The 25,810-nt window shown below is 43.4% G+C and overlaps 1 protein-coding gene across 7 annotated transcripts in view; it reads right to left on the bottom strand.

Annotated features, from left to right (window-relative positions):
• The window catches only part of sptan1 (spectrin alpha, non-erythrocytic 1), a 120,156-nt gene that overhangs the window by 74,289 nt on the left and 20,057 nt on the right, over window positions 1–25,810 (bottom strand). The window contains exon 1 of one of the 7 annotated variants that reach the window (XM_060935991.1): window positions 1,620–1,725. The exons of the other annotated variants lie outside the window; for them this stretch is intronic. The gene's annotated coding sequence lies outside the window, so the exon portion shown is untranslated. Of the gene's footprint in view, window positions 1–1,619; window positions 1,726–25,810 lie in introns of those variants that run through there. 7 annotated transcript variants of the gene reach the window in all.

Genomic DNA, 25,810 nt, shown 5'->3' with positions numbered 1-25,810 from the left:
AAGAGCATATTTCATTATGGAAGTACGGTGGACTGTTCCTTTAATGTCCTTGCCAGTTGTTGGGACGAGAGCAGAGTCAAGAAATTGTCAATCATGTCCACTGAAGGAACGTCAAGAAAGTCATGGGAGTTGCCAAACTAGGTGAGAAGATGCAAAAAAATCTCATCTCATCTCATTATCTCTAGCCGCTTTATCCTTCTACAGGGTCGCAGGCAAGCTGGAGCCTATCCCAGCTGACTATGGGTGAAAGGCGGGGTACACCCTGGACAAGTCGCCAGGTCATCACAGGGCTGACACATAGACACAGACAACCATTCACACTCACATTCACACCTACGGTCAATTTAGTGTCACCAGTTAACCTAACCTGCATGTCTTTGGACTGTGGGGGAAACCGGAGCACCCGGAGGAAACCCACGCGGACACGGGGAGAACATGCAAACTCCACACAGAAAGGCCCTCGCCGGCCACGGGGCTCGAACCCGGACCTTCTTGCTGTGAGGCGACAGCACTAACCACTACACCACCGTGCCGCCCATGCAAAAAAAAATAAATAAATAAAATAATAATAATAATAATTCTGATAGGCTAGACTTTTTGTCAAGGTGTAGTGGGGCTTCGATTAGGTCACCCGACAAGGCCAGTTTATTCCAGATACTCAGATTCAAGCCTGACGCTGGAAATTTGGCGACCATGACAAAAGCAGATTGAATGCATGGAGTCTGATCCTGGCATAAACACAGGCTTCCTCTGAGACATGTGTATCCAGCCAAACTCATCTTTTCAAACTGCGTCACAGGACAGTGCAACATGCTATCTACCCTCTTCTACATACACTGTGGATTGCCTAGTGTTACGGTGACTGATCGGAGAGAGAAAACACCACCCCTCTCCTACCCAGACAGCATGATCAGTTTCGTTCCCGTGATTCCCGGCCATCATCTGCCGTCACATGATCAGGATTCGTACTTGTGGACTTTTCTGTCGCACCACTTAGGAGCCCAACACATCCAGAACAGGGTCAGAAACCACATCACAAAGCTGGCTAAGGACACATCACTGTGGCACGCACACATATTTAGCCGCCATGCTAAACTGGAAAAGCTACGTGCTTCGATTACCTGTTCGTGACACTGACCTTATAGCTCCAGGACAAGACTACAAAAGCTAAATTCACACACCAAAGATGTTTCATCTACATTTATGATAAATGGGACATGTTTGGAGATTTCTTGATGGACTGAACTGTAGCTTTGAGTCGTGAGGAAGCTTCGGTGGTGGTTCTACTGCTTCCCTGAGTGAATTTAGTACATCTCTGCCTGGATTCAGCTCAGTTTGTGCTGAAGATCAGGGTCAGGAGCACTAAACTGTACACAGATAAAAACGGCACGGCACGCCACGCCCTAACAAGCACGAACTGAAATGATGTCATGGAGACCTGCATGATGACGAGACACATTTTAACGGCCGCTTGAGAAAAGCTTCGCGTCGGAGCGACTCAGCTGACCTCAGCCTGTTAAACATCATTATTTCACCTCTAATCATACAATTGATTCCGTTAAAAGCAAAGCTTACAAAAACATGCAAATGGTAAATGTGAAGAAAAAAACAAAACTCACCAACACACGCTGCTTAAACTAGTTGCGGAGCATGAAAAGAGGTGCAGCTAGAGACAGATAACGAGCCGTGTGCATGCTTGAGATAACACCGACTCACTCGCTCCTCCTACACACTCGCGCTGTTCCTCCTCCTCACTCGGCTCTCCCTCGTCCCCCCCGCTCCCATTAGAGTGCTTCACTGCAGCTCCAGAATATTCTCCTCCCCTCCTCTCTCTCTCTCTCTCTCTCTCGACTGCGCAGTCTGATAAAACGCTCACATTCCAGCTCCATGATGGCAGAGACAAAGTTCAACCCCACACCCCTCCATCCACTCACAATAACCGCTGTTTAAGCGTTCCAAAACAGAACAGTTTGGAAGCTGACAGTATGAATTTCATATATTGTAACTGAATATACACGTCACATTTAACCCAATTCTTTTTTTACTTTGCTGTATTCATTAATAAATGTAATTTCCCCCCCCCCAATGTTTCTGTTTTAAACTTTGCTTTTGAAATATCAAAATTAGGCGGCACAGTGGTGTAGTGGTTAGCGCTGTCGCCTCACAGCAAGAAGGTCCGGGTTCGAGCCCCGTGGCCGGCGAGGGCCTTTCTGTGTGGAGTTTGCATGTTCTCCCCGTGTCCGCGTGGGTTTCCTCCGGGTGCTCCGGTTTCCCCCACAGTCCAAAGACATGCAGGTTAGGTTAACTGGTGACTCTAAATTGACCGTAGGTGTGAATGTGAGTGTGAATGGTTGTCTGTGTCTATGTGTCAGCCCTGTGATGACCTGGCGACTTGTCCAGGGTGTACCCTGCCTTTCGCCCGTAGTCAGCTGGGATAGGCTCCAGCTTGCCTGCGACCCTGTAGAAGGATAAAGCGGCTAGAGATAATGAGATGAGATGAGAGATATCAAAATTACGGGTTATAATATTCTTCTTGGGGGCGGCACGGTGGTGTAGTGGTTAGCGCTGTCGCCTCACAGCAAGAAGGTCCGGGTTTGAGCCCCGGGGCCGGCGAGGGCCTTTCTGTGTGGAGTTTGCATGTTCTCCCCGTGTCAGCGTGGGTTTCCTCCGGGTGCTCCGGTTTCCCCCACAGTCCAAAGACATGCAGGTTAGGTTAACTGGTGACTCTAAATCAGGGGTCGGCAACCCTAGGCACGCGTGCCACAACTGGCACGCCGAGGAATTTCCGGTGGCACACTGACGATGATACGCAAACCTAATTATTCAACACATTAGAAATGTTCAAAATAGGGATGTTAACCGATGACCGTTTGACCGGTGGTTGACCGAATCAACGTCAACCGGTTAATTTTTTTTTGGTTGTCGGTTAAAAAAAAAAAAAAAAAAAACAGTTATATTGAGCGATATTGAGTTGGGGAAGCACATTGCCTCAGATCGCGCAAATTGGTGGCGTCTCCTAAAGTCCGCCAAATCTCATCTGAGTATTGCCGCTTTTCCACTACCAACGCGGCTGAGTCGGGCTGAGCCGTGCCGTGCTGAGTTGGGCTGAGTTGAGCTGAGTGGGGCTGTTGGAGTTGCATTTCGACTACAACCGCGCTGAACCGTGCTGGCTGGAAGTGGGTGGACACATTGGGTGGAGTTAGCGAAAGTGGGTGGACGTCAGGTGATGTCGTTAGGCGGCGCAAACAGTGACATCAGTGACCTTTTAAGTGGTAGTCTCACGACCCGTATAGTAAACAATAAACATGGAGGACATGGAGTCGTTAGTGTTGCTGGTCTTGGTGCTGTGGCTTGTTGTCACCGACAACGCCAACAGATACTGGCAAGAGCGTATAGATGAGGCGAGGCGCATAAGGCTTCATAATTCTCGTAATTCTCCTTCTTCCGGGTTTACGGTGTTTACAGATCCCAGCGTGCTCGCGGGGCGTGTGTGGGCGCGTGAGGACACTCCTCCTCACCAATCAGTGCACAGGGGAGTGTCTCCTCACGCCCCTAGCCTCACTCAGCTCGGTTTGGCTCGCTTCAGCCCCACTCCAAAACCGTGCGAGTTTTGGGGCCTGAGCAGGGCTGAAGCGAGCCGAGTCGTGCTGTTCTTAGATAGTCGAAACGTGAGCCGTGTCGGGCTGAAGTGAGCTGAAGCGAGCTGAAAAAGGGTAGTGGAAAAGGGCCATAATTGTGAGCAGGCAGACCCGTTGAAAGACGGATGAAGACCTGATCAAGGTACAAGGTAAGGTAAGGTTAAAAAAAAAAATCAATCGTTTTGAAGCTGCCGATTTTGGAGCGGAGGACTTGGAATTCTGTGTTGTAAATGCTTGGGGCGTGCCACGCGGTGTAAGGACAACAGCTGACGAATCAGAAACACCCATTCAGTCACATCCCGCCCTCCTGCCCCAGTTAAAGACAGCTGACAAATCAGAAAAACCCATTCAGTCATGTCCCGCCCCAGCTGAACACAGCTGCCACTCGGCGAAAGAAAAAAAAGTGTAGACACAGGCTTTTTAGCTTACAAATTACTTTTTTTTTTTATTATTATTATTAGAAGGCACATCGAGTTTAGTCCTGCCTTGGCCAGTGCATTCTGAAAGTATGTTTCGGTCTGTAGCCAACAATGCATGTTATTGCAGATCATATCTCTCCACACAAACTAAAGGCGCAGATGCCGACTTTTTCACGGCTGAATCGTGCAGATCCGATTGCTTTCCTTTGAGCATACAGAATTTACTCTGATGAAATTATTCAGACACTCCAACGCCCCCCCCCCCCCAAAAAAAAATCGGATCTGCACGATTCAGCCGTGAAAAAGGCGGCATCCGCTAAAAGGCGCGCCGTTTGCATCCCTGTTAAACTCATAGGTTAACCAACTTTAACCGGCTAAATGAGGCTCGGTGGTCGGTCAAGATTTTTTTTTATTTTCGCCATCCCTAGTTCAAACGTCATCTTGAACTGTCATTGGCTGTTGCATGGAGAGCCTGCTCTTTTAGCATAACTACACAACAATATAGCGCCCCCCTCCTAGTGTTGCCAGATACTGCTGACCTTTTCCAGCCCAAAATATGTTCAAAACCCGCCAAAATGCACTTAAAACCGCCCAATCTGGCAACACTTCCCCCTCCCCATATTTCTCACGAGACGGGCCCACTTGATGCAGCAGTTGCGCTAAGATGGCAAAGAAGCCGACAGTTCGGGCTTTCCTCTCCTCGTGGACCAAAGAATATGGGTCCGTTTCTCAGAGGGACCGTGCTGTGTGCACGTTGTGTTTTGAGTCGAACATCCAGTGTTAAACATCATTTCGAGGCAAAGCACGAAAAGACTTTCAAAGATCAGGCAGATGGGGACGAATCAATCTCACGCGCAGTGTGCGGATATGGGAAGCAAGCCCACACTTTAATAGTCTTTGCCTCAGCTAAAAACAATGCCACTGAAGCTAGCTATACAATTTCTCACTGCATAACTAAACATGGAAAGCCATTCACAGACGGTGAATACATTAAGGAGGCCTTTCTCTCCGGCTCGGATAGTCTTTTTGAGGGGCTGCCAAATAAAGAGACAATAAAATCAAGAGTAAAAGACATGCCCGTATCAGCCAGAACTGTTGAGCGACGAATTGGTGAAATGGCAGAAAACGTAAGGGTGCGGCAAACAACTGGCATAAAAGATGCAGCGGTGTTTAGCATTGCGCTTGACGAAAGCGTAGATGTGAATGATATGGCACGTTTGGCAGTGAGGGCAAGATATTGTGATGTGACTGTGAGAGAGGAGCTCTGCTGTTTAAAGCCAATGAATCCTGCTGGGCATCTTTACCCGAAAAGTTCAACTGTCTTCACAATTTCTTCAAAAACTGTCTTCAAATTTGCAGTTTATTGTTAAGCCACTTTATGTAGGCTACTTGTCAATGTTCTCTGACACTCATTATTTAATTTTTTTCTGTAGTTTTATTATTCAAAAATGGTGTTTTACATTTGCTCAATGCATTAAATATCCATATCCGTCTAAAATGTGTGGTGTCTAATTACACATAGTTAACAACACCTATTTGAATGGCACACTAACTAACAAGAAAATTTCTAATTGGCACTACATGGCAAAAAGGTTGCCGACCCCTGCTCTAAATTGACCGTAGGTGTGAATGTGAGTGTGAATGGTTGTCTGTGTCTATGTGTCAGCCCTGTGATGACCTGGCGACTTGTTCAGGGTGCAGCGGTCTCAAAAGTAGCCGGTCACCGGTGGCAAATCGCCGGCTATGGCTTGTTATGCCGCCGGCTATTGTCAGTCGAGTCACAAAATTCAATATTAAATATTTCTGACAACAAAAAAGTTGTGAACGTAAATTACATCCACTATGTCATGTATGTCCGTTGCCGCGTCAACTGTGTTTACATCCTCGACACGAGTGCAGCCATTACTGCCGCCTGTGTTGCCAGATTGCGCATTTTCCTGCCCAATTTGGGCGGTTTTAAGTGCATTTTGGCGGGTTTTGAACATATTTTGGGCTGTAAAACATCAGCAGTATCTGGCAACATATTTTTTTTACTTAATACAAGAAATTAATGGATGCCAACGTTTTTGCCAAAATGGTATTTTATTTTCCATTGTTTAGGCAGCTTCAGCATCATACTGTGAGATTCTGCTCAAATTGTTTTTCTCTTCTATGAAGCCTGAGCCATTTATTTTATTAGTGTATAATTGTTTAATTTAGTCTTCAGGAGAGACTGCCTGCACACAGTACTAGTATTAATAGTTTTTTTTCTTACATGAAAGCTGAGGCATTTATATTATATTTTAAGGTAACTTCATGTTGTGCTGTGAGGTTCTCTGCACTTTAACTTTTGAACCAACAGGTGCATTTGGATAAGTAAAGCCTATTTTTCTGCATTTTTGTAGTCCTGGTAATCTTTTATATTGGTAAAGTTGTTTATAGGACCATTTCTCAGTGTCTGTTTTTTTAATCAGTAGTTTTTCAGTAATAACTTAATATTTAACATAATCACTCAATTTTAAACAACCCCCACGCCTCCCGCATAGTCTCCAAAATTTCTGTGGGAAACACTGGCATGCGTAACAACGCTAATCAAGCTTAAGCTAGACGACCCGCCTCAAATACCCGTCCCAGGTAAATGTTATCCCAATTTTAGATGGCCTGTTCCAAACCATCCCGCCCCATGAAAAATTCGTACTTGCATATCTCTCTCTATATCTATCTATCTATCTATCTATCTATCTATCTATCTATCTATCCCTGCATGCTTTGCGTGCATTATGTCTGCCGCTGGCAGACATTTTACCATTTTGCACCCTGCTGTAAATTATTTGTACCCTGCTATTCTCCCAAACTTTGAAGCCCCTGAGGGTGTACCCCGCCTTTCGCCCGTAGTCAGCTGGGATAGGCTCCAACTTGCCTGCGACCCTGTAGAACAGGATAAAGCGGCTAGAGATGATGAGACGAGATGAATATTCTTCTTTAACCATTCTTTGGTAGAATGACTTGTGTGCTTAGGGTCGTTGTCTTGCTGCATGACCCACCTTCTCTTGAGATTCAGTTAATGGACAGATGTCCTGACATTTTCCTTTAGAATTCGCTGGTATAATTCAGAATTCATTGTTCCGTCAATGATGGCAAGCCATCCTGGCCCAGATGCAGCAAAACAGGCCCAAACCATGATACTACCACCACCATGTGTCACTGATGGGATAAGATTCTTATGCTGGAATGCAGCGTTTTCCTTTCTCCAAACATAACGCTTCTAATTTAAACCAAAAAGATCTATTTTGGTCTCATCTGTCCACAAAACATTTTTCCAATAGCCTTCTGGCTCGTCCACGTGATCTTTAGCAAACTGCAGATGAGCAGCAATGTTCTTTTTGGAGAGCAGTGGCTTCCTCCTTGCAACCCTGCCATGCACACCATTGTTGTTCAGTGTTCTCCTGATGGTGGACTCATGAACATTAGCCAATGTGAGAGAGGCCTTCAGTTGCTTAGAAGTTAGCCTGGGGTCTTTGTGACCTCACCGACTATTACACGCCTTGCTCTTGGAGTGATCTTTGTTGGTCGACCACTCCTGGGGAGGGTAACAATGGTCTTGAATTTCCTCCATTTGTACACAATCTGTCTGACTGTGGACTGCTGGAGTCCAAACTCTTTAGAGATGGTTTTGTAACCTTTTCCAGCCTGATGAGCATCAACAACGCTTTTTCTGAGGTCCTCAGAAATCTCCTCTGTTTGTACCATGATACACTTCCACAAACATGTGTTGTGAAGATCAGACTTTGATAGATCCCTGTTCTTTAAATAAAACAGGGTGCCCACTCACACCTGACTGTCATCCCATTGATTGAAAACACCTTGATTTTCACCTTCAAATGAACTGCTAATCCTAGAGGTTCACATACTTTTGCCACTCACATGTAAAATCGGATCATTTTCCTCAATAAATAAATGACCAAGTATAATATTTTTGTCTCATTTGTTTAACTGGGTTCTCTTTATCTACTTTTAGGACTTGTGTGAAAATCTGATGTTTTCGGTCATATTTATGCAGAAATATAGAAAATTCTAAAGGGTTCACAAACTTTCAAGCACCACTGTATGTTGACATTAAGTGGGTAACTTAGGCTAAAGATCTGGCTGATGATTGTCAGTAAAGTAAAATTAGCGTACACTCACTCGCTAAAACATTACCAACATAGTTCCGCATCAAGTGTTTAACCTCATTGTAGAAAACTAGCTATCTTATTTGACTTCTCAGAAAAAGCGTCTACTTTACCCAGGAAATCGCAGATACTTCACCTTTGGCCCAATTTATATCAAATCTGTATTTCAGGTTCAGATTTTTTTTTTAAATCTCAAAACTAGGCATATAATATATCGTGCAATAAGAAAATCGCAATACAAATATGACTACCGTATTTTCTGGACTATAGAGCGCACCTGTATATAAGCCGCATCCGCTCTATTTTTAAAAAAAATTTTTAAAAAAGATATACAAGCCGCACCGGGCTATAAGCCGCAGATATCTATGTTGAAAAATTAGATATTTACTGCATGTACAGAACGATTTTGTACTGTAAATGTACATGTATGTACCTGAACAGATTCTTTCCGAACAGTGCCTTTTAACACTAAATTAAATAAATTCGTGTATGTATTCATATGGCTTTTTAGAAAGGAGCTAAGACAAGAGACACTGGACACCATGTGACATGCTCCCCGTCTGTCAGATAATCAGGTCTGTATGAGAGAAGTCGTATTCCCACAGTGTCCTAATAATGAGCTCGTCCTCTTAAAGACGTCCTGCGTGACCTCGCTGAGAGAGGACGAGTTCAGATATTTATACACCCTGCTGTAGAAGTGTCACAGAATACGAACCGCACCAACACGACAGCATCACCAGTACACGACATAGCTGAGGGTTAGTGAGTAGGGCATACACTCGACTTGTGTCACTGTGCTTTCTATAGACTTTAAAAAAATACATGGAATGAAGTGGATGAGAGACCACCATGCTAACCCTGGACCTCATTATTCAAGCTGGATATTTAGCAGTTATTCCACTCAATCTCGGAGTGAGATTGAGTGGAATAACTGTTTTATTCTATCCATATTCACTGGGATTTTGAGAAACGGAGCATTTTTATTTTACAAAACGTCCGACAAAATCGTTTCCGCTTCGGCAGACTTCTTAAAAACCTACCGATGGCTGCACGAATTGACTTTAGGGTTGGGGGTTTTTTTGGAGAAAGTGCCGTCTTGTCGTCATGCCAAGGTACAGAATAGCTTTAGACATTTATTTAATTCTTCCTTGGACATTTCAGTTATGTAATTTTCAAGCTTTTAAACCAGTCAACAAATTTTAATGCTTAAAGATGAAGAATGTAAACAAACCGGCAAAATGACGGTAGCAATTTGTGAAAAATCTGATTATACAACCCCGATTCCAAAAAAGTTGGGACAAAGTACAAATTGTAAATAAAAATGGAATGCAATGATGTGGAAGTTTCAAAATTCCATATTTTATTCAGAATAGAACATAGATGACATATTAAATGTTTAATCTGAGAAAATGTATCATTTAAAGAGAAAAATTAGGCGATTTTAAATTTCATGACAACACATCTCAAAAAAGTTGGGACAAGGCCATGTTTCCCACTGTGAGACATCCCCTTTTCTCTTTACAACAGTCTGTAAACGTCTGGGGACTGAGGAGACAAGTTGCTCAAGTTTAGGGATAGGAATGTTAACCCATTCTTGTCTAATGTAGGATTCTAGTTGCTCAACTGTCTTAGGTCTTTTTTGTCGTATCTTCCGTTTTATGATGCGCCAAATGTTTTCTATGGGTGAAAGATCTGGACTGCAGGCTGGCCAGTTCAGTACCCGGACCCTTCTTCTATGCAGCCATGATGCTGTAATTGATGCAGTATGTGGTTTGGCATTGTCATGTTGGAAAATGCAAGGTCTTCCCTGAAAGAGACGTCGTCTGGATGGGAGGATATGTTGCTCTAGAACCTGGATATACCTTTCAGCATTGATGGTGTCTTTCCAGATGTGTAAGCTGCCCATGCCACACGCACTAATGCAACCCCATACCATCAGAGATGCAGGCTTCTGAACTGAGCGCCGATAACAACTTGGGTCGTCCTTCTCCTCTTTAGTCCGAATGACACAGCGTCCCTGATTTCCATAAAGAACTTCAAATTTTGATTCGTCTGACCACAGAACAGTTTTCCACTTTGCCACAGTCCATTTTAAATGAGCCTTGGCCCAGAGAAGACGTCTGCGCTCCTGGATCATGTTTAGATATGGCTACTTCTTTGAACTGTAGAGTTTTAGCTGGCAACGGCGGATGGCACGGTGAATTGTGTTCACAGATAATGTTCTCTGGAAATATTCCTGAGCCCATTTTGTGATTTCCAATACAGAAGCATGCCTGTATGTGATGCAGTGCCGTCTAAGGGCCCGAAGATCACAGGCACCCAGTATGGTTTTCTGGCCTTGACCCTTACGCACAGAGATTCTTCCAGATTCTCTGCATCTTTTGATGATATTATGCACTGTAGATGATGATATGTTCAAACTCTTTGCAATTTTACACTGTCGAACTCCTTTCTGATATTGCTCCACTATTTGTCGGCGCAGAATTAGGGGGATTGGTGATCATCTTCCCATCTTTACTTCTGAGAGCCGCTGCCACTCCAAGATGCTCTTTTTATACCCAGTCATGTTAATGACCTATTGCCAATTGACCTAATGAGTTGCAGTTTGGTCCTCCAGCTGTTCCTTTTTTGTACCTTTAACTTTTCCAGCCTCTTATTGCCCCTGTTCCAACTTTTTTGAGACGTGTTGCTGTCATGAAATTCCAAATGAGCCAATATTTGGCATGAAATTTCAAAATGTCTCACTTTCGACATTTGATATGTTGTCTATGTTCTATTGTGAATACAATATCAGTTTTTGAGATTTGTAAATTATTGCATTCCATTTTTATTTACAATTTGTACTTTGTCCCAACTTTTTTGGAATTGGGGTTGTAAAACACTTTAAAATATATATATCAGGCATGAAAACGGGTCAGGGGTGAAAAAGGTGAGAAGGGTGCGCAAGTAGTGACGTGGCCTCTGGTGGTGTTTTATTTTGTTTGGGGGGTCCTGCTCCAGAATAAATATTATAGCCTCCTTACTAAGTATACTGTATTGACATTTGCACAAGGACATACAGTACAAATACAAATTCAAATACATGCAGTTATAGTGAAATTATGCCCTGGAAAAAAATGCGAATACTTTCATTCCAAATTTTGTTGCCTTTTTTTTTAAAATACATTTTTGGGAGGTTTATTTTTGAATTTATATTTTGCTCTCGGTTGTTTCAGCAACACACTCCGACATTGTTTTTCTCTACTCACAGTATATGAGCTGATATCCTAATAGGAGAGTAGCCAATCAGAGCGCATGATTGCTCATATCCAGGGAATGTGGATAGAGCAAGATTATTTACTCGTAACTCTATGGATGAAAACAGAGTTGAGGAAGAGGTTTGTATCCAGCTTGTGTAAATTAATTTACGTATAAAGAGACTCACTAACATGAACCTTGACTGATCTGAACACGGCAGATGCTTTAAGGTGGACTGGCATTTTTCGACATGCACATACGAGTACATAAAGCAGAAATAAAGCTCATCGTCACTAAATTACTAAAATGCCAACGGCCTTCGTTTTCCAACAGGAAGGAAAAGCACTATCTACCTTCTTCCACATACACGAGCTCACAGACACCCATGACTGGCTCGTGTCACTGTGATTGACGGGGGGGGGGGGGGGGGGGGGGGGAATAAAATAAAAATACGCCACCCTTCCCAGAGCGTGCAGCAAATTTTGCTCACTCTACTCCCAACCACAGATTTCTATAGCCTCGAACGATCTCCTGACAATCGGGCAAATGCTTTTTTGTTGTAGATATTTCGTCTTGTCTCGTCTTCTTCCGCTTTATCCGGGACTGGGTCGCGGAGGCAGCAGTCTAAGCATGGAAGCCCAAACTTCCCTTTCCCCAGACACCTCGGCCAGCTCCTCGGGAAGAACACTGAGGCGTTCCCAGGCCAGCCGAGAGACATAGTCCCTCCAGCGTGTCTTGGGTCTTCCCTGGGGCCTCCTCCCGGGGGGACATCCCTGGAACACTTCCCCAGGGAGGCGTCCAGGAGGCATCCGAAAAAGATGCCCGAGCCACCTCAGCTGATTCCTCTCGATGTGGAGGAGCAGCGGCTCTACTCCGAGCTCCTCCCGAGTGACTGTGCTTCTCACCCTAAGGGAGCGCCCAGCCACCCTGCGAAGGAAACTCATTTCGGCCGCTTGTATCCGCGATCTCATTCTTTCGGTCATTACCCAAAGCTCATGACCATAGCTTTTTTGCTGTAGATATTTCAAGATTATTAAAATAACAATTCTACAAATAGCTTGCAACACAAACATGTTTACAGCTCAAATAAGCCTATTTAGTTTTAATTTGGCTCACTCAAGAGGAAATGTCTCTAATTTACAGGGGAACTGAAGTCATTTTTAAACTTGCTTCATTTCCTAATTAACCTGTTATTCAATTACGTTTTCGGGTTTATTAACCTTATATCGTGACTCGTATTGGCATATATTATGCTTATCGGCCTTTTCGGTTTTTAGCCATGTTGAATGTAGTTCGTTTGGTCCACGGCAGGCGTCGCTTATCCGCATGATCTTCACAAGACTTGTGCGAGACTTCAAACGTGAAGTGTCAGCGACGCCATTTTGAAAACTGTTTACACAGCGGCCAGATCGCCATATCATTCCAGTTTAGATTCATTTCGAGATTTGCCAGCTTCATCAGTGATTGAGATTATTCCATACGACTTCGAACCAACGTGGCGTAGAGAGGAGTTGCAAAGACGACAGGATAAGGATTAGTCCGTCGTGCTGGTATTTACGTCATTACCGTCACACAATCAAAACCTGCCAGATCAGGCGGCTGGTGGGTTTTCAAAATAAATACATATTATACTCCGGGCTTGAAATTCGCGGTGGTCCGGTCGCCCAAGGAGACTTAATTTGTCATTTGGCGAGTAATTCCTGTCACTAGCCAGCCCGGCTGGCTAGTTGAAAATAAAAAATTATATATGAAGCGAAGATTCAGACACACCGTCAACTAAAGCCGCCACATATTAAGCACGTGCCGTGTCCGTGTCAATCGATGTGTTTATCGGCAGGATGGAAAATACCGAAGAATTCCCAATCATATCGTGTACGAGTCAGGCTGTCGGTTTTTTCACTACTGCGCATGCATATAACCATGGGCATGCACTTCCCGTATTTGTGCCCTCTGTCCCCCGCACTTTTTACAGCCATTACAGCCACTCAATTCATTTTTAACATGTGGAAACGCGTTTTTCCGAGCCACCTCTAAACGGATCATGAGCAGCCGGAGCTCAGGCTGCAAACAAACCCCGCTGTCGTGTGATCAGAGACGCTTTAGAAAATATTGTATGAGTATCTTTGGTGTGATTCAGATCTGGGCAGCGCTTCTGTATGTTCAGCAAACCAGCCAAGAGCCTAAAGACTTTAGACAGTTTTCTCCAAACAAACTGTGCAAGTTGAGTAATGCTGTTGAATGTAGATAATGTTTAGCTAAAAGATGACAAATAAATGTCAATTTATTCACAGGTGAGAAGAGAATATAACTAGCTACGTCACTACTACTATTCTTAATTCTATTTATAAATTTTACTTTATAGATTTTGACTTTGGACGGCACGGTGGTGTAGTGGTTAGCGCTGTCGCCTCACAGCAAGAAGGTCCTGGGTTCGAGCCCCGTGGCCGGCGAGGGCCTTTCTGTGCGGAGTTTGCATGTTCTCCCCGTGTCTGCGTGGGTTTCCTCCGGGTGCTCCGGTTTCCCCCACAGTCCAAAGACATGCAGGTTAGGTTAACTGGTGACTCTAAATTGACCGTAGGTGTGAATGTGAGTGTGAATGGTTGTCTGTGTCTGTCAGCCCTGTGATAACCTGGCGACTTGTCCAGGGTGTACCCCGCCTTTCGCCCGTAGTCAACTGGGATAGGCTCCAGCTTGCCTGCGACCCTGTAGAACAGGATAAAGCGGCTACAGATAATGAGATGAGATGAGATGAGATTTTGACTTTAGATTTTGATATTATATCATTTTAAAGAACTAAAGTCGGTTCCCTGGTGCTGTGCTGTTTGTGGTTCTTTAGTTGCTAAGGAGAGGTGCAATTGAATGCGAGAGGATGATAAATCACTCAATAGACCTCTGAACAATTTGTCCCCCTCACTTCTAAAATGATGGCTACGCCCCTGCATAGAACACATCTTGTTGAATATCGCGGTAATCACATTATCAAATTCAATAGATGTGGCCACATTATCGCCCATTTAAACACGTGTTTTTGTTGTTGTTTACATCTACATCTGCCAAAGCTACGCTGCGATGTGGAATTTTCTGAAAGGTGTACAGAAACCGCCAGAGACGGGGACAAAGCGACCTCGGTCTGAAGAGGAGAAAAAGGCTGCCGATAAAGCGTACGAGAAGGAGAAACGACAAAGGACTTATAAGCAAACGTGGGAGCAGGGTAGGCCTTGGCTGCGATACGATTTTTATGGAATAATTACTTTTTTTCAAGTTGATTCCTCGTCAATATGAAGCTCCTAATGCTTTCTCTCTCATAAATGGTTAAATACAGAAAGCATGTTGGACATATTTTGGGTGCTATAGTCATGATAGTAAGTATATTTGCTTTCAATCCTCGTACACCAAGTTGCCAAGTTTTCCAATATATTATTATTTGTTGATATTATATTATGGTGCTCTGTGTTGTTCTCATTTACAACCCCGAGTCCAAAAAAGTTGGGACAAAGTATAAATTGTAAATAAAAACGGAATGCAATGATGTGGAAGTTTCAAAATTCCATATTTTATTCAGAATAGAACATAGATGACATATCAAATGTTTAAACTGAGAAAATGTATCATTTAAAGAGAAAAATTAGGTGATTTTAAATTTCATGACAACAACACATCTCAAAAAAGTTGGGACAAGGCCATGTTTCCCACTGTGAGACATCCCCTTTTCTCTTTACAACAGTCTGTAAACGTCTGGGGACTGAGGAGACAAGTTGCTCAAGTTTAGGGATAGGAATGTTAACCCATTCTTGTCTAATGTAGGATTCTAGTTGCTCAACTGTCTTAGGTCTTTTTTGTCGTATCTTCCGTTTTATGATGCACCAAATGTTTTCTATGGGTGAAAGATCTGGACTGCAGGTTGGCCAGTTCAGTACCCGGACCCTTCTTCTACGCAGCCATGATGCTGTAATTGATGCAGTATGTGGTTTGGCATTGTCATGTTGGAAAATGCAAGGTCTTCCCTGAAAGAGACGTCGTCTGGATGGGAGCATATTGGCCCTTTTCCACTACCCTTTTTCAGCTCGCTTCAGCTCACTTCAGCCCGACACGGCTCTCGTTTCAACTACCTTAGAGCAGCACGACTCGGCTCGCTTCAGCCCTGCTTAGCACCCAAAACTCGCACGGTTTTGGAGTGGGGCTGAAGCGAGCCAAACCGAGCTGAGTGGGGCTAGGGGCGTGAGCAGACACTCCCCTGTGCACTGATTGGTGAGGAGGAGTGTCCTCACATGCCCACACATGCCCCCGAGCACGCTGGGATCTGTAAACACCGTAAACCCGGAAGAAGAAGAATTACGAATTACGAGAATTTCTGAAGCCTTATGAGCCTCGCCTCATCTATACGCTCTTGCCAGTATCTGTTGGCGTTGTCGGTGACAACAAGCCACAGCACCAAGACCAGCAACACTAACGACTCCATGTCCTCCATGTTTATTGTTTACTATCCGGGTCGTGAGACTACCGCTTCAAAGATCACTGATGTCACTGTTTGCGCCGCCTAACGACCATCACGTGACGTCCACCCACTTTCACTAACTCCACCCAATGTGTCCACCCACTTCCAGCCAGCACGGTTCAGCACGGTTGTAGTCGAAATGCAACTCCAACAGCCCCGCTCAGCCCGACTCAGCACGGCACGGCTCAGCCCGACTCAGCCGCGTTGGTAGTGGAAAAGCGGCATATGTTGCTCTAGAACCTGGATGTACCTTTCAGTATTGATGGTGTCTTTCCAGATGTGTAAGCTGCCCATGCCACACGCACTAATGCAACCCCATACCATCAGAGATACAGGCTTCTGAACTGAGCGCTGATAACAACTTGGGTCGTCCTTCTCCTCTTTAGTCCGAATGACACGGCGTCCCTGATTTCCATAAAGAACTTCAAATTTTGATTCGTCTGACCACAGAACAGTTTTCCACTTTGCCACAGTCCATTTTAAATGAGCCTTGGCCCAGAGAAGACGTCTGCGCTTCTGGATCATGTTTAGATACGGCTTCTTCTTTGTTCTATAGAGTTTTTGGTGGCAACGGCGGCTGGCACGGTGAATTGTGTTCACAGATAATGTTCTCTGGAAATATTCCTGAGCCCATTTTGTGATTTCCAATACAGAAGCATGCCTGTATGTGATGCAGTGCCGTCTAAGGGCCCGAAGATCACGGGCACCCAGTATGGTTTTCCGGCCTTGACCCTTACGCACAGAGATTCTTCCAGATTCTCTGAATCTTTTGATGATATTATGCACTGTAGATGATGATATGTTCAAACTCTTTGCAATTTTACATTGTTGAACTCCTTTCTGATATTGCTCCACTATTTGTCGGCGCAGAATTAGGGGGATTGGTGATCCTCTTCCCATCTTTACTTCTGAGAGCCGCTGCCACTCCAAGATGCTCTTTTTATACCCAGTCATGTTAATGACCTATTGCCAGTTGACCTAATGAGTTGCAATTTGGTCCTCCAGCTGTTCCTTTTTTATACCTTTAACTTTTCCAGCCTCTTATTGCCCCTGTCCCAACTTTGAGATGTGTTGCTGTCATGAAATTTCAAATGAGCCAATATTTGGCATGAAATTTCAAAATGTCTCACTTTCGACATTTGATATGTTGTCTATGTTCTATTGTGAATACAATATCAGTTTTTGAGATTTGTAAATTATTGCATTCCGTATTTATTTACATTTTGTACTTTGTCCCAACTTTTTTGGAATCGGGGTTGTATGTATTTAACAACAGTATCAAAATGCTTGGCTCTTGAAATAAATGCACCTTAGTCATGAACAATGGTAACTACTCACTTTTGCGTTATTTTTGACAAGTAAAATTCATACATGAACAAATTTTGGCTAGTTGATTTTCTGTTTGGCGAGTTACTTTGGAAGGTAACTAGTCTGGCTGGCTGGTGAAAAAATATATATGAATTTCTAGGCCTGATACTGAGCGCATTTCCCACATAATCCTCACTAAGGTTTTGGACAGCACTACAAAATGGCGTCCCCACTATATAGTGAATAGGGAGCGATTTCGGACACGGGGAAAACTTCCGGCTTGATTACGTCAGCATTCGAAAGAGGGCGCGCGAGTCTTTTGACAACGTTAGCAGATGTTGGTCACTTTGATTTCCGCTGTACATTTTACTTCCGTCCTACGAAGTCTCGCACAGGTCTCAGCGAATCTCGTTTACAGCCGTTGCTTTGACATATGGACTGATATTACAGAGCACATTTCAAAACACTCATACCTTGCTATAGCAGCAACAAAATAGCTGTCAGAAATGCGTTCCTACATTTTATAAAATGAGAGAAATCGAATTTTGATAATTTAAAAAAAATGTTTTAAAATTGCCTTTAGTTCCCCTTTAAGCATATCTTACTTGGCCAAGCTCCAGCTCATTCCAAAACCACTTGTAGAAATATTTAGATTGTCCTTCAGGCATCTTGTTAACGTCATAACATCCTATGAAATCACATCTCGCCAAGGTGGAGAGCAGCACTCCTACTGGGAAATCAGCATCACCGGAAAATAAGCAAGTTTCTATGGAAACACAGCTGTTACCCGTGCAGGAGGAAGAATAGGGAGGATACAGGCCAGATACACATGGAGGAAATGAGCGCACCGCACCGCTTGATGGAGCTTGTATTGTTGGTCAGGACACCCTAACACCATACTAACGTTGAGATAGAAAGTGATAAGCGGCCCGAGACGTTTTATTGGATGCATTTTGAGATCTGAATAAGTTCTGATGTTTTTACGCACACTGTGGTGTTAATATTCATCCTCATCTTGTCAAAAAGATGATTTCCTTTTAACACACAAAACTGGGGGGCTTGATTTATTTCGACATCAGGTCAATAACATTCAACAGGATAGTTACACCATACGCAGAAGCAAAGCACACGCCTCTGGGTACAAGATGAATTAGCACAATTTTTTTTACTCTTTTCCAGGAACTGTAAAATTAAAGTGCAATCTACAGTGCTAGTCAGCAGTTTGGACACACCTAGTCGTTCTTAGGTTTCTCTGTATTTTGACTATTTTCTACATTGTAGAACAATACCGAAGACACTGCCTTCTTAATGCATGAGATCAAACAGTAAATAATAAAAACCGCCTCAATGAGGCTGTAGCTCGTACCGGCCACTCCTGTTGTGTGCGAGTTTGAAATCTGATCGATCCTGTGGCAGGAGCAGCGATTTTTGTGAAATTGCATATGACCCCTGTGTAGCCGCATCCACGGCAGGTGAACAATTCTTGTCGGAATATATAGCTATGTCTTTAGAGTCTTCTGGGTGAGTTTCAGTGAAAACGTCCTAGCAGTTTATGAACAGTAGTGTTTGGTGTGACGAGGTCACCCAAAATTTTCAAAAACGCCCATAAAATCGTAAATATGACCGGTGGCGCCACAACTTTTATACACACCCACCTGGGGAACATTGTATGCGAGTTTGATCAAAATCTGATCACTCCTGTTGTAGGAGTAGGGATTTATGTGAAATTGCACATGACTCCACTGTAGCCTCATCCACTCTTACTGGTATGTGTCTTTAGAGTCTTCTGGGTGAGTTTCAGTGAAAACATCCTCGCGGTTTACAAAAAGGAGTAGCGTTTAATGTGACAAGTCACCCCCCCCAAAAAAAAAAAAAAATCATAAATATGACCGGTGGCGCCACCGTCTTGACAACTTTTATGCACAGCCACCTGGGGAACATTGTATGTGCGTTTGATCGAAATCCGATCAGTCCTGTAGGAGTAGCAGTGATTTCTGTAAATTGTGGACAGACGACACACGATCGCATAAGCTCATCTGGCCTGGCCTATGGCCGGATGAGCTAAAAATACAGTAAATAGCCCTATTCCACAACTGTAGTAATCCATATTATGTCAAGAACCGCTCAACTAAGTAAAGAGAATAAGTGACAGCCATCATTACTTTAAAACACGAAGTGTTTAATAAAAATAAGAAAAACAACCAAATTAAAAAGATGTGTCCAAACTTTTGCCTGGTACTGTATATCTAAATTAATCTAATATAACACACAGGCATCAACGCAAGTGTCGGAAATATTCTGAGGAGATGGTGATAATGCAAAGAAAAATGATAACGCTTCAACAAAATACACCTAAAGCCTGAATTATTCTCATCATGATGCTTGCCTCCCTCGATTAATTACAGATTATTAGTTGGCAGATTCTACCATAACAGAGGCCAGTTAAGTCCCATCTCCTTAAATTGCTGAACTGATTATTTTGATCATTCTATTAAGTTTTTCTAGTAGCATTTGGGGTCTTGGACATTCACAGTAAATTTTAGGACAGCAGTCCTGGTAACTAATTAATAAAAGCCTGACATGACAGACATGCTAAATGACAATAGAAACACATTGGTTTCTATCATCAAAACCTGACCGACAAACTAACGTCTACCATCATATTCTGACAGACACTCTAGAGGACAATAGCAACAAAACTGTTTCTTACATTATTAATCTGACAAATTTAGTAATAATAAATACCTCATCACTAGAACCAAATAAAATATTGAAATAAAAAAAGAAAATTTATTTTCAAAATTGAAATCAACAATAATTGTCAGAACAGTGACGATAGACACGACTGTCACTTTCGCAGGGAAATAACACATTGAAATGGCCTGTCGGCTGAAAGGGTCGCAAGTGGCTCTGATTTATCTCAACTTACGATAGTTTTCCTCCAGAAAATTTTAAATATGAATGCACAAATATATTCTCAATGTTTCTATCGTCAAAAATTTCTATCATCAGGATAGCTGACAGAAAATCTTACCTTGATTTATTTGATGAAATCTAGGTGTCAGAACTCCAAGTCTTGCCCGGAAGTAAATGTCTGCTGTCACAAAAATCATGCGCAGTAGAATTTCCTCTTTGCGTCAGTCAACATGTGCGTGGTGAGGGCTTGAATTTTGCTATCGTCAGGTGCATTTGACTGACAGACTGACGATAGCATTTTTTAAAATAACTGTGGGCTTCTCTCGTGAACGAAATAGTTTTTTCGCTGTTAATCTATTTCAAGTCTATCTGTTGACACTCAAAAATGATAAAGCCTGCTTCCACACGATGACTACCAAAGATCCACAATGGCTGAGTCTATCGTCAGGTCATCTGACAGAAATTCACTGACAATAGCAACAGGGATAATGAAAGGGATTTTTAAAATGGGAGTTATGTCTGTCAGATACGTCAAAGAAATAGAACTTTATTCTTGAAAAATCTTTTATTGATATACTCAGTGTATTTTTAAATGACGTGCTGTTTTAGGCCAAGTTTACATTAGACCGTATCTGTCTCGTTTTCTTCGCGGATGCACTGTCCATTTACATTAAACCGCCTGGAAACGCCGGGAAATGGGAATCCGCCAGGGTCCACGTATTCAATCTAGATCGTGTCTGATCCGGTGCTGTGTAAACATTGAGAATACGCGGATACGCTGTGCTGAGCTCTAGCTGGCGTCGTCATTGGACAACGTCACTGTGACATCCACCTTCCTGATTCGCTGGCGTTGGTCATGTGACGCGACTGCTGAAAAACGGCGCGGACTTCTGCCTTGTATCGCCTTTCATTAAAGAGTATAAAAGTATGAAAATACTGCAAATACTGATGCAAATACTGCCCATTGTGTAGTTATGATTGTCTTTAGGCTTGCCATCCTTCCACTTGCAAGTGGTAAGTGATATGCGCTAGGATCACACACACAGCGGCTCAGTCCCGAATCACTGCTCGTGCGCTTCACTCGCGCGCTCTGTGAGCTGCGCAGGGCCGGAGTGCGCACCCTCCAGAGGGCACTCGCTGTTCAGGGCGGAGTGATTTGGAGCGCAGGATGCCTGCGGAGCAGAGCGTATCCGTGTATTGGCGTTGCTGTGTGCACGCGAATCGTGTATTAGCGTTGCTGTGTGCATGTTAATCGTTTTAAAAACGTTAATCTGATGATCCGCTGATACGGTCTAATGTAAACCCCACCTCAGAAGACCAAATACCATATTTTCAATCTTGAAAATATTACCTCACTGAAAAAAGGACAAGAAAAATTGCTTATTTTGTGGGCAAGTGGTTAATGGATCCAGTTACGGTAGAATCTGCCAGTTGTGACATTTATAAATCTCAGCTATGACAGCTAATCTGCTCAGGTTACGCATTAGCGTTTCTTGACCTTGAGACGTTAAAATGTCAAACTCGGCATTATTTCAGTCTAATTTTACGTCTAAGAACTCCTCTGTATTTGCGTGACCGTTAAATGAGCACTTATTTCGATGGAAAATCTTTACCCAGGAGAAGGAAAACACACACACGTACTGTAAGATGTTAAAAATGGTTTCTAAAATGCCTGAATAACAATTGCAAAATAATATCTCGGATTATAGTTTAACCTTTAATCGAGGCTAAAAACAAGTGATGCAGATCAACACGACTGATTAAACTAGAACACCGCAAAGTCATGCAGAGACAAAAAACACACATGACATGCAGCACTCTACCTTTCACACACATGCACGACATCTCAAATATACAGACCTACCTCAGAAGAAAAAAATATATATATACATATTTTGAAATATAATTTTTTTTTTTAAAGTGCAGCTCCTGTGCAGTCTGGCTGCCTAGTGCGCTCCACCCGAGCGATTTCAGAGCTACATATGCCTCTCGAGAGGTATGACTCAGCAAAGCACGAGTGTGCGTCTCTCTCCATCTCTGCGGTGTAGACAGACGCAGGAATGCTGCAGTGATAAACGCATGCGGGGATGCAGCCAAGTCCCGGCCCTGCCTGCCCAGCCGACTGAGTGCGCCGTGTTCCACACCCATCACACATTTCCTAAATCATCACTTTATACTCCATCAGCGTGGACTAATAGTGTGAGCTGGTTTGTTCATGATGAGTAAATTATTATTTTGTCCTGATGTCAAAGCATTGTGTTCATGTCCCTCAATGTACATACAGTGCTCAGCGTAAATAAGTCCACCCCCTTTGAAAAGTAACATTTTAAAACAATCTCTCAATGAACACAAACAATTTCCAAAATGTTGACAAGTTTAATACAACCCCGATTCCAAAAAAGTTGGGACAAAGTACAAATTGTAAATAAAAACGGAATGCAATGATGTGGAAGTTTCAAAATTCCATATTTTATTCAGAATAGAACATAGATGACATATCAAATGTTTAAACTGAGAAAATGTATCATTTAAAGAGAAAAATTTCATGACAACAACACATCTCAGGGCGGCACGGTGGTGTAGTGGTTAGCGCTGTCGCCTCACAGCAAGAAGGTCCGGGTTCGAGCCCCGTGGCCGGCGAGGGCCTTTCTGTGCGGAGTTTGCATGTTCTCCCCGTGTCCGCGTGGGTTTCCTCCGGGTGCTCCGGTTTCCCCCACAGTCCAAAGACATGCAGGTTAGGTTAACTGGTGACTCTAAATTGACCGTAGGTGTGAATGTGAGTGTGAATGGTTGTCTGTGTCTATGTGTCGGCCCTGTGATGACCTGGCGACTTGTCCAGGGTGTACCCCGCCTTTCGCCCGTAGTCAGCTGGGATAGGCTCCAGCTTGCCTGCGACCCTGTAGAACAGGATAAAGCGGCTAGAGATAATGAGATGAGATGAGACCACATCTCAAAAAAGTTGGGACAAGGCCATGTTTACCACTGTCAGACATCCCCTTTTCTCTTTACAACAGGGCCGTCCTTAAAAAAAATAAATAAATAAATAAATAATCCGTTTCCTGTCCACCGGGTGAGCAAAAAAATTCAGTCGAGAGGGAGGGAATTTTTTTAATATATGGATGAATAAGAAATCGCAATGCTGTGTTTGCTTTTTCTTTCAGTACTTTATTACAAAAGCAGACACATTTAATAAAATGACAGTTTAATCAACTGAAACTTGTACAAAAACTTTAAGTTAGCATTTTAAATGCTGACTGCAACGTTTGCAAAACTTTTACAAAAGGTACTTAAAATGTCCGACACACGGACTTTTTGTAGCTCTAAATCGAGCGTTAGGCCGAGTTCGGATGAAATTACACTATTAAAATGATCACTGAATGATTTGTTTTTCTGAATCTTTACTATTTTGTTGTTCGCTAGAATACCATTTTGCGATTTCACACTTAAATGTTTGAAAACTCCGGATCTCCTTCCTTCATGGTGGCTGCCATTTTTTTGTGCCGCACGGCGCATGCGCAGAGCTGATTCAGTTCTATATCCTGCGCAGAATGCAGGGCTTTCCACAAGCGCCGGCTGCCAGCCATACAGCCGACTACACAATTAAGTCCAGCCGGCTACTTTAATGACTATTATTTTTGTAGCCCACAGGCTCTAAATATTAATTTTCAATTTTAATAAAATTAAATGTTTATCTAACGGACTGACAATGTCAAACTGAACCGCACTCATTTAAGTTGTGATTCGCGCTGTTTGTACCGATAATAACCACAAATTCACCGCCGACTTCGTTGATCAAGGGAGAGTAACTCATCCACAGCCCCGACATGCGGTGTGTGTGCACGCGCGCACTCGGCGGAGGCAGTAGTGTGTCGGGGCCGTCGGAGGGAACAGAAGCAGAGATAACGCTTATTTTGTCTCCGGTAAACCAATCTTCTCTCGTTCAATTACGTGCTGGCATCAAAAGACACCGTTGGTTGTAAATGAAACCAAACTGAGTGGTTGGAGTGTATTTTCATACACAAATGGAGAAATGTTTGCTGAGTGTGTAATTGTGCAGCCCCACTGCAGACCGTTGTCGTTGTTAATTCATAGCATGCTCAGCTGCGTGAATGTGTCATGCACCGAAAATAAGAGATTTACAAGCCAGGAACGCCTCATGATGCAATACGCAAGAAAAAAAAAAAGAAGATTTACTGCCATTTTACTTTGTATTTGAGTAAAGTGAATAAATAAATGGTCTGTGGAAAATACATTTAATCCTGGGAACTGCGTGCACAGGAGTTTATTTTGTGTTTACTCCCCCCCGGCTACTTATTTGTCATGGCTGGCTAGTACGAGCCTTAGTGAAGCCCTGGGAATGCGGAAATGTCAAGTTCGAGTTTAGATTTACGAACCCGAAAAAAATGTCGAAAAACCGGCGTTAAAAAAAAAAAATTCAACCGCACAAACGGCACTCACCCGGCCAGTGGACCGGAAACAGAACATTTTTTTAATAATGGCCCAGTCTGTAAACGTCTGGGGACTGAGGAGACAAGTTGCTCAAGTTTAGGGATAGGAATGTTAACCCATTCTTGTCTAATGTAGGATTCTAGTTGCTCAACTGTCTTAGGTCTTTTTTGTCGTATCTTCCGTTTTATGATGCGCCAAATGTTTTCTATGGGTGAAAGATCTGGACTGCAGGCTGGCCAGTTCAGTACCCGGACCCTTCTTCTACACAGCCATGATGCTGTAATTGATGCAGTATGTGGTTTGGAAAATGCAAGGTCTTCCCTGAAAGAGACGTCGTCTGGATGGGAGCATATGTTGCTCTAGAACCTGGATATACCTTTCAGCATTGATGGTGTCTTTCCAGATGTGTAAGCTGCCCATGCCACACGCACTACTGCAACCCCATACCATCAGAGATGCAGGCTTCTGAACTGAGCGCTGATAACAACTCGGGTCGTCCTTCTCCTCTTTAGTCCGAATGACACGGCGTCCCTGATTTCCATAAAGAACTTCAAATTTTGATTTGTCTGACCACAGAACAGTTTTCCACTTTGCCACAGTCCATTTTAAATGAGCCTTGGCCCAGAGAAGACGTCTGCGCTTCTGGATCATGTTTAGATACGGCTTCTTCTTTGAACTATAGAGTTTTAGCTGGCAACGGCGGATGGCACGGTGAATTGTGTTCACAGATAATGTTCTCTGGAAATATTCCTGAGCCCATTTTGTGATTTCCAATACAGAAGCATGCCTGTATGTGATGCAGTGCCGTCTAAGGGCCCGAAGATCACGGGCACCCAGTATGGTTTTCCGGCCTTGACCCTTACGCACAGAGATTCTTCCAGATTCTCTGAATCTTTTGATGATATTATGCACTGTAGATGATGACATGTTCAAACTCTTTGCAATTTTACACTGTCGAACTCCTTTCTGATATTGCTCCACTATTTGTCGGCGCAGAATTAGGGGGATTGGTGATCCTCTTCCCATCTTTACTTCTGAGAGCCGCTGCCACTCCAAGATGTTCTTTTTATACCCAGTCATGTTAATGACCTATTGCCAATTGACCTAATGAGTTGCAATTTGGTCCTCCAGCTGTTCCTTTTTTGTACCTTTAACTTTTCCAGCCTCTTATTGCCCCTGTCCCAACTTTGAGATATG

The sequence above is a fragment of the Neoarius graeffei genome, chromosome 12 (assembly GCF_027579695.1).
Source record: "Neoarius graeffei isolate fNeoGra1 chromosome 12, fNeoGra1.pri, whole genome shotgun sequence".
In the NCBI taxonomy this organism is placed as follows: Eukaryota; Metazoa; Chordata; class Actinopteri; order Siluriformes; family Ariidae; genus Neoarius; species Neoarius graeffei.
The sequence above is the reverse complement of the archived record's forward strand: the minus strand, read 5'-3'. Positions and strand labels throughout refer to the sequence as shown.